This window comes from Pygoscelis adeliae, unplaced genomic scaffold, assembly GCF_000699105.1.
Source record: "Pygoscelis adeliae isolate BGI_AS28 unplaced genomic scaffold, ASM69910v1 Scaffold377, whole genome shotgun sequence".
Classification (NCBI taxonomy): Eukaryota; Metazoa; Chordata; class Aves; order Sphenisciformes; family Spheniscidae; genus Pygoscelis; species Pygoscelis adeliae.
Window position 1 is genome coordinate 124,586 of NW_008825210.1, and position 12,304 is coordinate 136,889.

A 12,304-nucleotide genomic window follows, 5' to 3' on the forward strand; every position below is an offset into this window, starting at 1 on the left:
ACTCTGACATAATTTGGCTCAAAAAAAATAAATATTTTGATACAGATGTTCTCCAATAACTTTCATGCTACAGTTTTCCTGGATCCTAGTTTTTTTCTGTATGGCTCACCTGAGATATCAGTAGAGTCAGGATTTCACTCCCCTTAGGAGCAGGGCTGAGAAAAGTAGCTGTGCTACAAGAACAGGCATCTCTCTTGAAGGTTGTAGATGAGGCACTTGGTCATGCTCCCCTTTTTAAGTCACTAGGCTGGTCACCAGGAGTTGAAACACTCAACCAGCTCTGCAGTAGGTCAAGCCGTCCTGCCTTTGACAGCGTACCTCCAAGGGTGCAGACATTATCAAGGCATTGGCACACACAAGTGGAAAAGCAAAAATTGTTAGTACAAAATGAAAAACGTATCTTGAGGGAGCATCACAATCTCTGAGAGCAAAACAGAACAGGACCATGTGAATAATGTCTCTTTGTGGTAAGCTTCTAAAATCCTTGCTGGAGAATGATCTGATCTTTTTCCACAAGCTGCTGTGATAGTTCTCCCTAGCAAAGCCGTGGCTGTGAAAGTGGTTAAACAGGAGCTGGATGTGAGGAGGCAATGCTCAACGAGAAAACCGCTTCTGTTTTTTTCACATATAAGCTAGCTAGATAAGACAGGACTGACCCAGGAAGTATGACAAATTAAGGGATTATTTTCAGGCCAAACCATGAAGGATAAATCAGGGATGATTAAAAAGCCTAACATTCAGAAAGTAAGACAATATTTCCTTCCTTCAGGCATAAGGTAAAGGGTATCTATATTTAAAAATATGTATGCAAACAGATATTTTGGTTAAATGGGTTTAAATTGTTCTAGCTCATGCGAGGGCTGCAGCTTCCTTTGACAAGGAAAGCGGAGACATGTCAGACTAAGGCAGAAATGTTTGCAGGGACCATCTAATAACCATCTCGCTGATGTGATTGGCAATATCTTATTACTTGTAGTGAGTAACAGTGTCAAAATACCTGCTTGTTGAATTATATAAATAGCATGGACTTATACAATTCAAAATAGACTCAAGTTTGAAAATCCTTTTTTCCTGCCAAGGTCCCAAAATCTTATAATCCCTTCCTCTTGATGCAGCAGTGCTTTGAGAAACCTACGCAGCACTGCCGTTTGCCGTGGGGGCTAATATAGAAATAATCTACCTGTAATTAAAAAAGATAGATATCTTCCAGCTCAAAGATTACAGCTCATTACTTTCCTTGGTCTCATGTGAAAAGCAGTCTCATCTATCTTGGCAAAAAATGTAATCCAGGAGTCTTGCCCATTTGAAAAGCATAAAAGTTTTACAGAAGGACGCTCAATAGGAAAAAGGGCTTGTGTTTGATCCAGAGAGAGGGAGAGGGAGTTGTGGCCTTCAATACACCGTAACATTACGAGCAACTGCCCATGGCTCAGACTGATGGCAAGGAAGCAGATGACTGCGATCGCTTTGTCGTTAGTTCAATTCGTGTTGTTCTGCAGAATATTTTAATATCTGATATGATTCGTTATGACTTTAATGCAACTAAAAGTAGCAGCTGAAGAGAATTCAGGATTATGTGTCTGAATGGCTGCTGCATCCTTTGCTATGCTAGCTCCTTGGTCGAAAGAGCCATGTGGAGAGCAAGGGATGGGGAGGATCTTTCTCCACGGAAAATGGGTGGCAGAACAGCATTTGTTTAATGTGCTGTAAATGGAGAGTAGGAACAACATGTCATTTTGCCGAGATAGCCTGGAAGAGCTCACTGTGTGCATTTTGTGTTGAAGGGATGTTATGGTGAGTAACCCAAATTGCTTTAGTGTCTCATGAAATTGCATCTTATTGCAATTGCTAGCAAGACACACAGGCAGTTTGTTCTGAAAGTTACCTAACACTTCCAGTTACCTAATACTTCCCGAAAGTATAGAACTGTCATTGATGGATTATTGAGTTTAAAATATGAAATTCCAAACCAGAGATGGCTAATGAACACTTCAGTGCACACTATATTTTACAATCTGTGGGTTAACTGTGGTTTCTAAGCCAAACATCTAGAAACTACTTGACATATGCTTCAACCATTGTGCATAGCCCCATTTAAAACACAAAAAACCACACATTAAATTCTAGATAGAAAAGCAATTGTAGGGAAAAAAATCTCATCTTGGTCTAGCTCCCATGAAACAGTTCATGTACTGGCAGTCTATGGTAAGTAAACACCCACTGGAAGTTATTATGAAGGGCAGGGAAAAAAAGGCAAATCCTTTGACAGCAGAGGACTGGAATCAAGTCCTCAAATGGTGATGATAAAGTAAAAGAGTCAAATAGAAAAAAGAGTCAGACCTCAAGTTGATCGGTTGATGGGAAAGATGTGTCCCTGAGGACATCTGGGGAGTGGAAATAAGAATCTGTTACTAGAATATAGCAGGAGAGAGTAAAAAAATTCAGAAAACTTGCCTATTCTTTTACATGTTAAGGCAACTGTAAAATTTTTTTTTTGTTAGCTTGTAAAACTCTGATCTGTTACTCCTATGTGCCAGTCTTCTGCTCGCCCTTGCTGTGCTATACTGACATATCGCATTGTGTTTGCATAATTGGAGCTATTTAAGCCTATCTGAGCATCTTTAGCAAAGCAGAATATATGGGAAAATAAAGCAAGTAGTGCTAAGGGAAGAACAGTTTCACATGAGATGCTCAAGAATTATATCCCTGTTAAGGTCTTGTGTAAGCTAGGGCAAGAGGTTACAGTAGAATATGTGAAGCAAACCTACTGGAAACGTCTCCTGGGCACGAGGTATTTTAACGTGAACAGCTTAACACACGTAAAAAGCTGTGTGCTCCTTAAACTGTTACCAGCCTTTAAATCTTGGGCTAGATAGTGCCCAAGTGATCAATTCTTAAGCACACGGCTTGCTAGCCGCTAACGTGGGAGTGCAGAAAGGGTGTTAAAATGCAGATGCCCTGCTTTCAGTGACGGCTGTGGCAAGGTGTCTTTTAACTTCAGATCTCAGCAGTATCTGTTCTCCATTCGGCAGAACACTTAGGGATGTGATTTAGAAGGAATTAGAAAAATGAAAGACGTATTAGAGAAACAGATCTGTTATTAAGGTCTGTTTATAAGTAATGAAAAGGGATAAAATGACCAGACTGCGTGAGCAGCATAGCTGAACTAAGGATCTTAAATGAATTTCCACAAAGATCTTGGTGAGTCTCCTTGAAATACACTATATTTAAATGTATTTCATTTACATAAGTAACTGTTGCCTATTAACCCTATAAAGAAATGTTCCACAAGAAGATTAAGTAAAAAAATAAGGTTTTTAAAACTCCCAAATTTTTATCCCAATTTTTAATAATTACATCTTCAAAAATTACGGTGTTTTGGACTTGAGTTTCCTACTAAGATGAAGTTGCAAACACGTAAAAAACATTATTTGTAGTGGAAAATATGGACACAGACTATATAATGAAATGCAACGTACATAATGTAGGTAAAGTCATAAAAACTGAAGCTGGTACATAATGAGAAGTGAGAGTGGAAACTCTTATTGTTGTTTCACCTAATGATAAAGTCTTTGCTGTGGAGCTGTAAAGTCATACTGGGATCAGTGTTTTGGTCATTTTAATTCCTAACCAACTACCTGATCCAAAATGTTTTAATTCAGTAAAAGCTTCCCATCAGCATCAACTTTCAATCTAGAATGAAAAGGCTCAAGATGTGAGTTTGAAATGCAGCCAGTTAGACTTCCTAATTTGTTGTCATGCCAAGTTGAAACATATTTTAGGGGAGAAAAAAGGCTCAAATGCTGTTTTCAAATCTATTTTATCCTTTATACTTCAAAAAGTTTCAATTACATGTCCAATATGGCAGCAAACAATATGCTATTTCATCTATTGAGAAGTTGATATATTTCACATGTTATCTTTGGCCAGTAATCAAAAAAATTCCATGTATTTATTTGTTGCTTAATTTTTTTTTAGAAATTAACATAAAATAATTAGTACTGCTCCTTCGTACCAAGTAAAACATTTTATGTGCCAAGGTATTTCTGATTTGTACTCTAATTAGAGAAATTTTGACTTGAACAAGAAGATAAGCAATCAATGCACTAAGTAGAGGAGCAGCTGTTATCAATATCCTATGTTTTCAAATAGATGGAGAAGCACAAGATACCAGTGAGGTGATTACAGTAAATGGTTGCAAAAGCGCACAGTCTTTTCAGCGTTGTTGGTGGTGTGGGAAAGGTGAACTTTCTGGAAGAGTCAATGCAGTTTTGTGCGTATTTGTACGCAGATCCTTCCAGGCTTGACAAAGATCACCGGAGGAGGTATGTGATGTTGACGGGCAAACACTGTGCCTTGGCAACCACTCTCCTCCCCGGTCCTCATTTATGGATTAACAGTGGAGTTTTTTGGTTGTTTGGGGGTTTTTTTTGGGGGGGGGGAAGGATTGTGAAGTAATGATTCAAAATAATGTGAAAGAACCCTTACTGTTGCATAAAACATTTGTATTAAATTTGAAATATGTGCAACTTGTTTGGCAGCAAGCACAGCAGCACAGGACATGGTTCTTTCCAAATCACTTGGTGAGTCTCAGCTGTGGACAGGAAAGTAAATGATGTCTTGAGGTATTCAAAGTAAAAGCAAATTTTTCTACTCATTACAAATACATTGCCTTAAAGCATACGTTACAAATCTTGTGTAACATTGTACATAAACTCTTTAAACATTGGTAGTCTGCGAATCTATGGAAATAATGAAGAATTGTGCAGAGATTCTTGCCTTCTTTTCCATAAAGGCAGTGATAGATGTGCTCTTGAAAATATTGTGGCTGAGCAAAGCTTGTTCATAGACAATCTCTTCTAAGTCAGGGTTTACTTAGAACGAAATAATTTAAAATAATCTAGCACAGTGATTTGCTAATTCACAGTAAAAGGGTTTCTACACCTCCCATAACACTGTGAAACAAACCAAAGGGGAACTTAAAATTGTCCTTAACTTATTATGTCTTTAAAGATCGTTACTTTTTTTATTAAACATGAAAAAAATAAATCAGCCAGCAGTTGCTACATTCATGAAGGTAACGTCCTGCACCCACAGAGTATAATAATGGTCTGCCCGACTATAAACTGTCTTATTTTCTCTTATTTTCTTCTCTTAGTGATATTTTTTCACCATTCAGAATCCCAGCCGGTTCATTTTCTTTCCTAACTTTATGTTTGAAAATAGGATTTATGCATATTTGAACCAACCAATTTTTAATTTCCTTAGTGTATCTCATCTCCCCTCTGTCTTTTTCTATTGTGAATTTGATTATTACTGATCAGATAGCTACGATGCAGATGGAAAAATAAAAAGCTTTTTTTTTGTTTGAGGATTCCCTTAGGAAGGTCGTAATCTTTGAAATGTTTGTTTTTAAGGGGCAAAGTGTGCGAGCTATCTGGGTAGCTGGAATGGATGTGGCTTGTTTCTATTTTTTTGCACTTTCAGAATGGGCAAACTTTCTAAAATTTATTAAAGTGAGTGATTATTTCAATAGTGCACTGAGTCCAAAACTTACCAAATAATAAAATATAGCTGTGACTATAACCAAATAGAGCTGAAGATTTGCAACAAAACACTCTATAGAGACTAGCCTGCTGGTGATGTTTTCAGATGGCATTCTAGTTAGACAAGTTAGTGTATTAACCTGTTTGAATATTTAAATATCCTAGACTAATACATACTTTTTACATGATTAGAAATTAAAAATATGGGGGTGTTTTGTCTTCAGAGACCACTGAGGTATGCTAGCGTAGGTACATGGCACTCCTAGCAGGACATTAGGTATGAAAGACAAAATTCCACCAACTGAAAAATGTCAAAATTCTGTTAACAACATCTGACATCAGTATGATTGAAACTATCATCTGTATTAGAACAGATGGCATTATTTTTCAAGATGCAATTAATATTTCACTATTTTTTTTTTGTATAGGCATAAAGGAGAAGGCTGTATTCTCTCTGTAAGGTTTACTTAATTTCATTTTTCTCTTGCGTCTGTTTTTCTTGGATTTGGCTGCTTTCATATTTCAGTGTACAATTTTGAGGCAAACAGAGTCTATAAACTGCATATGGAAGTAGTGATAAAAAAATAAGCATGCTGTTTGCAGAGAATAATCCCTGCTGAATTATCACTACATACCTTTGATTAGAAAGGCAGACTCTGCTGGATTAAATATGTGGAAAGCACTGTAGTGTTGCATGGAGGGATGGGGATACGTGTGACGATTCGAGACTTCTCTCCCAGCTAAATACAATTAAGTGCAAGTTTATATCACTGCACCTGAAAATAGCAAGTCTTCAGATGAAGAACACAAAGTTGGTGATTAGTGATTATTTCGGACCAGACTGTATGGGTGAAAAAGCAGTGATGACTTCAGCACCTTCTGCTCTTCCCCTCTCTCTTCCCCCTACACCCTCTTTTTTTTTTTCCTGACTCCTGTCTCAGTTCTATTACTAATTGCTAACAAGAATAATTAACCCCCCGCTACTTTTTAAAGTAGCCAAGCAACCTGCAAAGCGTTTGTTTGGAGTTGGCTTGATTCTTTTTTGGTATGGCTGCCAAAACGGAGGGGAAAAAAAACAAAAGGTCATTTTGCCTACTGACAGTTGGAGAGTTTAGCCAAAACCAGGCACCACTTCAGTAAGCAAGAAAGAGGCTTTTTTTGTTTTTTGTTTTTTTTTTTTAATTCATGACTTCTCTCCCATTGCATAAGCCCTGAATACAAATTTGTTTTATTGGCCATTTCACAGCTGTTGATTAAAATAGTTCATTACAAAACTGCAAATATGCTTATTTGGAGGAGTTTCACTCAAAAGAACAGCCCAGTTCTCCCCCAAGTCAAATCCTGACAATAGAGAGGGAATTAAATTACTTAGTGGTCAACTAAAATAATACATATGCAAAGTTTTTTCCAGTGTAAAGACGAGGGAAGGGAGCAAATGAAAAGAGTGGTTAAAAGGTTAATTAAAGGTCAAGTCATGTCTCACAAAACATCAGGCATGGGGAAAAAAAAAAAGCAACAGAAAGCTTACAGAAAAAAATAAAAGAATAGCATAAAATTTATGATAAAAAGAAAAGTAGAAAAAGAAAGGAAGCTTGCAGCTGATATTAATATGAATAATAAAACATGCTTCAAATGCATGTGGAAGAAGAACCTAATAAAGTAGAAAGCCAGGCCTCCAGGAGACAGCAAAACAAATTTATTGACTGAGGAAGCAGCCCTTGATAAATAATTAAAGAAATTATTTGCTTCATTGTTCTCTGGGGAACTCAAGGGACAGATGCTGGCAGCTACTATATATCTTCATGGATGCTGAAGGCAGTGTGTCACGGAGGTCTTACAGCATCCATAGGGTGGAAGCGGCGGAGTTGCAGCCAGGCACAACTCTTTGCACCGCTTGTGCTGGAATGGAAAGAGGAACACAGAGAAAAAGAGGGAATGGGAGATATATGTACATAAACTGAGGCTTTTGTTCTAGACGTCTGGCTGTGGCGCTCGAACATGGACATTTTCTAAGTAATACAGTCCAAGCCATTAAGTTAGACAAGTCAATTGAAACTTATGTCTCAGAGAAAAAAAATCCTATCTTCATTTGTGTGAGCTAACAAGCAGAAACATGAAAAAAAAATCCTGGAGGACTGAAGCAGCTAGTAGGTTTTATCTGAATTAATAGCTTGGGCTAAATGCGAGGATCCTTCATAGCCCTTCTTGACCTGCTAACTTTGAATTAAACTCCATTTTGCTGTCACTGTGATTTAACTTTCTGTTCATTGCCTCATGATTTAAGAATACACCTTTTCCCTGCTGAAAATGCAGTTCATGAGAGGAACTTGGGTTTCAGCTCAGTTGCTTAACACGTTGATAGCAAAGTCTACACTATACTGACTTTTCTCACTTTTTGGGCAGTACTTGTTAAAAGACAATCTTATATTCTAGTCTAAAACGGCTTTGAAAGACAGGAAATAATGTACTGGTAGCAGAACAGGGTTTTCGAGATGTATTGAATTTGCTGTGTAAATGCACAGCCTTATTAGCTCCAAACGAGAAATAGAAGGAGAGAGATTTTCATTGACAAATGATATCTTGGGTCATGAGTCAAGGATGCCTTTAAGAACATATCTAACTTGAAGTGCATGAGTCATTCTTGGGAAGAAACATTATGCTTTCCTGAAAAGAAACCTCATTGTCTGCATGTCAGTCTGCCGAAAGACATGGAACCAGTACAGGAGGAAGAGATAAATGTAAGGAAAGGGTAAAGATTTTATTCTGCCCTTGTACGAAAATGTTAGACTCTTCCTTTGCTGTTCAACCCTGTCTCTTCCTGGATCTCCTTTCTCTCAAAATCCATTTTCATTACAGCAGTTATGCCTGATGGGGAAAACTATGGTATTAGATCAGACAGCCAAGATCAGCCATGCTAAAACGTTAACAGAGAGGACATATAATGGTTTGTGTCTCCCAGTATCTCTTGTTGTCTGTCCACACTTGTACGCATACAGAATGCATAAACTCAGTGTGGACCAAATAAATAGCTTTCACTACTGAAGGGGAGCGTGCAACTCATGAGTGGTGGAGCATGGCACCGAGATGAGCCAGGCATGTGTGATCATCTTCAGCGGTGGAAAATAAATTGATTCTGAACCTTTCACTGTGTCTGTTGTATTTTCCACTTCATCTATCTGACTGTTTATATTTCATCTAACAATGGGGATGTTCACCTCTGTGGGACTGTGCAACAGGCCTCGAGCTCCGGATCAAGTAAAAATATGGTCACCTGTAAGCAAACTCGTCTGCTGCCTCAGATGTTCCTCCAACCCCAGGAAATCCCCAGGAGGCTTTTGTTCTCCACTTTATCTGCAAAGTCTGCACTTTGTGTTAAGTCTTCTGGCCTGTGTCACTGTCACCGGTCCAAGTGGGGAAGCTGGTGACCCCGGGCTGGGAAGCACAAGTAAAAAAGGGAGCTGGCGCAATCCAAAGTGTGATGGGCTGACATGGGAGATGTTTATGACTGGTAACATACTTTGCAACCCTGGCAATCTACTGGGTTAGGGCACCAGCTATACCGGGAATATAATATGTAGTCTAAAAGAGCCTTCCTAGACTGTGCTGTAATATCAGTGATACTGAACATACACTATAAATCTCACTGAAGACCAACTAGAACACAAGCTATTGTTTTCTTTTTTCAAAGATGCAACGTTTCACTGTTTGCTTTCATTTCTTTCTGAGATGAAAGACAGACAAATCCAGCTTCTTTGAAAATGCCCTTTGTCACAGGAAGCTAAAGATGCCAAGGCAGAGGAGAGAGTCAAGCCCTGGATGCTTTGCCTGGAGCAAACAAGATTGAATAAGACAAAACTCCACCAGGGACACACCAACAAAATGGCTTGAGATGATAAAGAAATGAAAAATATCAGTGTTGTTTTCTTGGAAAAAAAAATGTGTAATGGGAATCCTTGGAGCCTTGTAGGAGTTGCTAGCCTCAGGAGCCCCCTGAGGTGGAGAAGCTTCCATCCCACTTTCACATCTTTCTCTTTCACAGCACGCTTAACATTCACCTACCTACAACCAAACAGAAACTCTCTAGGAGCCTAATGATCCCTGAGGATCCTTTCTCCTTCTCATTGACTTCTCGCCAATGAAGCCAGATGAGTTAAACATCCCTCCTCCCTATGCGGTTCCATTTCATTTTCTTCTCTCTCATGTCTAATCCAACCCAATATCTACTATTTAATTTTAACAAGACTGTATAATGTTTCCTTTAAAAAATGTTGTTTTCTTCCACAGCACTTCATTATGAGATCTGAATTACTCGATCCTTTCCTTTTGTCCCTTTTGCTTGTTTTAGCCTCTTCCCTCCTCTCCTGTATTGATACTGGACAATAAAAAACATACAAAGCATACAAATACTTTTAAAACCCCCACTTTTTCACATTTGTGCCTCACCCAGGACGCTGCAGCTTTTCACTTCTGCTCCTGTGAAGTGTCCAGATGTCACCTGAGAAATCAAAAGTATGAAGAAGCAGCTGTACAGCTACGTTTGATGCATTTTTTAAACTGGTGAGCTGTGGGCCCAGAAAAATTGTAAACATCTGTACTGAAACTTGTAATTCACCATTCTGCTATTGCTGGCTTTGCTTCAAAACTGGTGAAAACCAGAGAGGAGGATTTTTAAATTTTTTTTCCCTGTAGATATTCGGGAGAATTTTCCACTCTGTCACTGAGCTGTTCAGCTACTCCAGTGACGAGCTCAGTAGGAAAAAAGCTCTGCAGCTAGATAGATGAGATGGAAAGGTTGGCATCATTGCACTGTGTTAAACAAGTTCTGTGATTACACTCAGTAGATTTCCTCTTTGAATTTAATGGAAAACTTTATATTGACGGAATGCCTGATTAATAGGGATTTATAATAGAAGCTCTGTTAATGTGGAGAGCATATAAATCTCATATATCTGTATCTATTGCCCATCTTTACTATATTTTCACTTGGTTCATGATTTAACTCTAGTAGGAAACAACTTTTGTGAACAAAAATCCAGTGGCCATACCAAGAATGCAGCACCGCAATTTGCAACTTTGTTAAATAGTTACTTAAAAAGCCCTTCAGATTAATTGCAGCTGCAGGAAGAAATCAGATTAAAACACGTGTTTATTCTCAGCTTTGAGAGGCTTCAGATTGAGCAGCTTCACTAATAAGTTACAATGATAAAGGGTTTCTTCCTGACATGAATGCAGAACCCTGGCTCAATCTGTGTCTCTAAGGCTAGCTCAGGACGTGACACAGTGTAAGTTGTTCAAATCCTTAAGTCTTTTTCACGCTTTTTTTCCCCCATAGCCTTTGCTATTGTAGAGCCATCCGTGGATTTACACTGGCATAAAACTGGTGTAAGAGGGTAGAAAACTAAGCCGTTGGTTTGTGTCTGGGCTCCTCCGGTTTTGCGTTTCGTCGGCTCCTCCCGGCCCTGGAAGCAGCGCTGGGACAGACCTGGGACCAGCTTGGACAGCTCCTGCTGCGGGGAGACCTCACGAGTCCTCAGTGTCCAAGCAAGCCAAGGCTGCACGGCACCATCACTTTTTTACTTGAGTTAGATGGATGTTAGAGGCTTCTGATTTAATTAACATGCTAACCCAGTACTTGCACCAGAGGTACTTGGTATATGTGCAGTAAATTCACCAGCCAGTATACATGAGCTATTTCATTTGCCAGCCATTTCTGCCTTCTAGATCTTAGATTCAATCTGATTTTATAAGGCTTACTGCAGCTTCCCTGCTTCATGCCAGATGAGGGCCAGATCCATACGTATCTGAAAATATGGCTGATAGAATTAGAATGAAAAAAAATCAAACCCAAATTAATCAAGCTTTCAATTTTCAATTAATTACATATTTTATTGATAGGAACAGAAAGATTCCACATTCCTGTTAAAGCTTTTTGGTCTGGCTTATTGGGGTATTGATCAAAGTTGCTGAGAGAAATGGTTGCCTTTGTGGGAGATTGCCTGAATAAAGATTTCAGTACTGGGCTCTCCAGCACTTAAAATGTTTCATTACTCAAGATCCTGGAGTATGAAGATTCTTGCAGCGGATGTGTTTTGCACTGAAATGTAATTGAAACATATATTCTGGGCAAGAGATTCCTTGGACTATGCTGAAATAAATACATTACATGGTAGACAGAGTTCATATTGAAATAGGTAAATGGCTTGCCTATTAAAACATGACATATTAAATCAGGTACATCACTGTGAAGCCAGAGTTCTAGGCAGTGCATTGCCATAAATTTCTTTTAAAAAGACAATTTTGCACTGCAAAATTTAAAACCAAAGTCTGTCTTACATCAGATACAACATTTGGGGATAGTAAGACAGCTGCATTGGGTTTGAGTGGCAAGGTTTTGGTAGCAGAGGGGCTACAGGGGTGGCTTCTGTGAGAAGCTGCTAGAAGCTTCCCCTATGTCCGATAGAGCCAATGCCACTGGCTCCAAGACGGACCCGCCGCTGGCCAAGGCCGAGCCCATCAACGATGGTGGTAGCGCCTCTGGGAGAACGTAGTTAAGAAGGGGGAAAAAAACCTGCACAACTGCAGCCGGAGAGAGGAGTGAGAATATGTGAGAGAAACAGCCCTGCAGACACCGAGGTCAGTGAAGAAGGAAAGGGAGAAGGTGCTCCAGGCGCCGGAGCAGAGATTCCCCTGCAGCCCTGTCGTGGTTTAACCTCAGTCGGCAACTAAGCACCACGCAGCCGCTCGCTCACTCCCCCCCA